Raw genomic sequence first — 5000 nt, 5'->3', positions numbered from 1 at the left:
GTGTGTGTGTGTGTGGTCCATGTGGTTATGGGTCGGTGGCCTCGTCTAACATGAGACATTTAATTCTGAATAAATCTTAATTCCACTTTGAAAATATCATGTAAACACTGGAATTAACTGAGTGCAATGTAATACAGTAACTCGACGGGAACTATTTAATTCGGTTAAATCATGTAGATGTGGCTGCTTTTAGTAATAGCACATGACAGGGTGGTGTATATGTGACGGAGGTTCCCCCTCAGACATGACATGACATGACAGGGTGGTGTATATGTGACGGAGGTGTTACCAACCCGCACGGTTTGTCCCCCTCGGGGCGCGAACCTGCCACCTTGTCAACTACATGGGTTCAGGAATGGGAGTCACAGTACGAGCACGCTGAGCTAAAGGGCCGGTCTGAGAGCCCAACGCTACCGCACTGTGTTGAGGCTTCGGGAGAGAGGTTTACTAACGTTCCACACCACACTCTGCTAGTTAGCTTCCGCTACATGTTTATATGTGTGTGTGTGTGTGTGACGGAGGTCTTCTTGGTCTTCTCCTCGTGGACGCGAACCTGTCACCTTGTCAACTACATCGGTCCAGCAATGGGAGGCACAGTACGATACCGCTGGACTAAACTAGTCCCCCAGCCCAACGGCATCGACACTGTATGAGGCTTTCAGGAGGGAGGTTTACTAACGTGCCGCGCCACACTGCTAGTTAGCTTCCATTACACAACCACAGCTAATGTCACTATTGTACACGTCGGAGTGGTGCAGCTACAGCTAACACCACTATTGGATGGATTAAATGATTCTTTTTTTTAAAAAGTGGAAGCATATATTCATTGCAGTACATTAATGAACAATTACTAATTAATTCATGGACATTAACTGTCTGAGCCCAACATTGACCCTGATGCACTATTCAGGTTATAGATTATTATTATATGGTTGTGACGTCATCAGTCGAATGCTCCATTCATTTCAACGGGGCTCCCCAACGTTCGCACGTCTGTTATTTTTCGATAACGGACGGGTTGGTCTATAACAGACCGCTGTCAATGGCAACAAGACTTTTCACTGCTAAAGCGACTTTTCAACAAGACTCTAATCAGCTGCTGTGATAGACAACACCTGTTGTCCTGGCTACCTAGCTGCCTAGCGGTGTTCCAACGGCACTGTTTTGTTTTGAGCAGCAACAATCTTTTGACATTAACAACTATAATAGACCTAACATTAAATAGGCTTAAAGAAATGTCCCTGCCATGTGTGAATCATTTAAGTATATCCATATAATAAGCGGGTTAACTTTCGGCGAGTCGGTCGCTACCGTGGAATAGCAGCACTTCAGAGAGAACAAGACCCCTCCGCTCCGCGTCGGGGTCTAAAGATTCTCTCTGTCGTGCTGCTATTCCACGGTAGCGACCTTCTCGCCGAACGTTAACCCTTACTTAATTATCATATGGCTATACACTATTATAGGTTATTAATTATCATATGGCTATACACTATTATAGGTTATTAATTATCATATGGCTATACACTATTATAGGTTATTAATTATCATATGGCTATACACTTAGTTTATGGACAATGGCTGTCTGAGCCCAAAAAAAAACCTGTCATTGACCATAATACACTTTTCAGGTTATACGTTATTAATTACCATACGGCTATACACAATTCAGGTTATAGGTTATGAGTTATTTTGTAATTATGAATTAATTGTTATAGGTTATAGAATCCTATAGGCCTATTGTCTCTGCTGCCCATCCAACAACAATGAACAAGGACGAGGGAGCATACACACACACACACACACACACACACACACACACACACACACTGTCATTCTCTCCCACACCTGCACCACCATCCTAAGAGGACAACTCTAACACCAGGAGGTGTGACCAACATCAGCTCATTTTAAAGCTCGTCTCAAATCAGCGTCCATGTGGAACTCTGATGAGGACAGAAGCTACACCATCGAGACACGTCAGGTAACACTTATATGTCTGAAGTATAAAGCCGTATTCCGACGGAACTAGTTTCATGTATGGACATGGGGAAATGTAATTTTTATCTCAGGACGTCTGTAATGGAAAAGGCCGATTCAGAAATATCTCTGTAAATCAGGGGTGTCAAACATACGGCCCGCCAGAGGGTTCCATCCGGCCCGGATGTAAAAAAAAAATTTTTTTTTTTTTTTTTTAAACATTTTTTTTTTTTTCTTCAATTAAATAACCGAAATGCGCAACTACGCCACTTGGGGCAAAATCGAGACCTGCATGGCACGAACCCAATGGTCCCTATACTGTATATACAGTGAGTCCAATATGTATTTGATCCCTTGCTGATTTTGCCCGTTTGCCCACTAATAAAGACATGATCAGTCTATAAATTTATGATAATATGTATTCAAACATGGAGAGACAGAATATGAAAAAGAAATTCCAGAAAATAACTTAAAATAATATATTTTTATTTATTTTTATTTAATTTAGGCTAATAAGTATTTGACCCCTCTAGCTAAAGAAGATAAAGTGCTTTGTGGCAAAGCCCTAGTTGTCTAGCACTGAGGTCAGATGCTTCTTTTAGATGATGACAATGTTTGTGCATATAGTAGAACATATTTTTGCCCATTTTTCTTTGCAGATTATCTCCAAAACATTAATAGTTTGTAGCTGTAGCTTGGCAAATGGGAGGTTCAGTTCTCTCCATAGAATTACTATAGGGTTAATATTTGGAGACTGTCTAGGCCACTTCACAACTTTAATATGCTTCTTATTGAGCCACTCCTTCGTTGCTTTGACTGTATGTTGTGTATTATTGTCATGTTGGGAGATCCAAAAATGGCCCACCCTTCAGTGTAGTGGTGGAGGGAAGGACGTTTGCTCTCAGGATTGCACATTACATGTCTCCCTCCATCCATTTGTTGACGATGTGAAGTTGTCCTGTGCCTTGGCCATACAAACACCCTAGAACCATAATGATACCACTTTCATGCATGATGGTGAGGAGGGTGTTCTTGGGATCATAGACAGCAGTGCTCTTTCTCAAAACACATTGAATTGTGTTAATGCCAAACAGCTTGATTTTGGTTTCATCTGACTACAGCACCTCCTTATCATATCCTAAACCAGCCTGATGTCCGTTGGGAAACCTCAGATGGGACTGCACAGGTTCCTTCTGAAGTAGAGGTACCATGTGTGCACTACAGGATTTTAAACCTCTGTGGCATTAAGTTCTACCAGTAGTTTTATCTGTGATTTTGGTCCCAGTAGCTTTGATATCATTGCCTAGTTCATCCCGTACAGGTCTAGGGTGCTTTCTTTCTGTTCTCATGGTTATCAAATCCTTACAAAAGGTCAAATCTTGTATAGAACCCCAGACAGGCTGATGGATAGTCATTTTGTATTCCTCACATTTTGGAAGAAACGCATCAACAGCTGGGTCATTAATACCCAGTCTCTTTCTTGTGACTTTGCTGCCCATTTAATCTTTGTTCAGGTCTAAAATCTTGTCCTTGATATCATTTGACTGCTCTTTGGTCTTTCCCATGATGGTGATGTTGGAGTGTGACTGATTCACTCATACTATGGACTGAGTCTGCTGATTAAATGTGTATTTTATGCATGTTAGTATGTACAGGTGTCTTTCATTCAGATAACAAGTTGATCGGAAGTGCCCATCTGGTCTGTGGGCCCGGAACTGTAATCAGTTGGCAGGGGATCAAATACTTATTTTGCTCGATGAAATGGAAATAAATTAATATATATTCTCTTAAGTTAATTTCTGGATTTTCTTTTTGATATTCTATCTCTCCATATTAGAATACATATTATCATAACATTTATTGACTGATCATGTCTTTGTTAGTAGGCAAACCAACAAAATCAGCAAGGGATCAAATACATATTGGACTCACTGTATGTAGTAAAGTGCACATCACACTTCTATTATAAATGGTGAATTTGTACTGTAACAGGCATTTGATAAAGATCATATATTATAGACCTCATATATAGAGATAAAATGTTAATACTTCTTATTCGTATTGTATTGGTATTGGTTGTAATTAAATAATAAATATAATTGGATTTGTATTGGTTCCTATTAAGCTGAAACTGGAAACGGGACGTTAGAATGTGTGAAAATGCCAGAAATTACATCTAAGAAATACAACATTTTCGGGGGGAAACCCCCAGACCCCCTGCAAAAATGAACGGTCCCATATTTAATTCATTGACGGTTGGCAATGAATGAATGAAGTCAAGGAAATGTTGCATAGGATTTTCAGTATTGCATTGCTTTCTACATATTCAACACATTTAAAACGTGATAGTACAATCCTCTGCTTTACGTTTTTTTTGCGATGATGTTACTAATGCGGCCCGCTTGAGGTCCACATGGGTTGTATGCGGCCCCCGGACCAAAATGAGTTTGACACCCCTGCTGTAAATGAACTAAAAGTGGGAGGGGTTACTCATCACGCACCTGTGACTGCACTTGTCGTCATGCGTGTGGGAGGGGTTACTCATCACGCACCTGTGACTGCACTTGTCGTCATGCGTGTGCCACCTGTGACTGCACTTGTCGTCATGCGTGTGGGAGGGGTTACTCATCATGCACCTGTGACTGCACTTGTCGTCATGCGTGTGCCACCTGTGACTGCACTTGTCGTCATGCGTGTGGGAGGGGTTACTCATCATGCACCTGTGACTGCACTTGTCGTCATGCGTGTGGGAGGGGTTACTCATCACGCACCTGTGACTGCACTTGTCGTCATGCGTGTGGGAGGGGTTACTCATCACGCACCTGTGACTGCACTTGTCGTCATGCGTGTGCCAACTCCACAACATACAGGTACTGGCCTTATAATTAGAATATCATGAAAAAGTTGATTTATTTCCTTAAGTCCGTCAAAAATGTTTAACTTTCATGGCTTGTAGATGTGCAATAAAATCACCATTTTCTTCAGAAAAAAAGAAATTTGGGTCACATCAAATTAGTTGAAAT

The sequence above is a fragment of the Engraulis encrasicolus genome, unplaced genomic scaffold, assembly GCF_034702125.1.
Source record: "Engraulis encrasicolus isolate BLACKSEA-1 unplaced genomic scaffold, IST_EnEncr_1.0 scaffold_26_np1212, whole genome shotgun sequence".
Lineage (NCBI taxonomy): Eukaryota > Metazoa > Chordata > Actinopteri > Clupeiformes > Engraulidae > Engraulis > Engraulis encrasicolus.
This window is presented reverse-complemented; position numbering follows the sequence as displayed.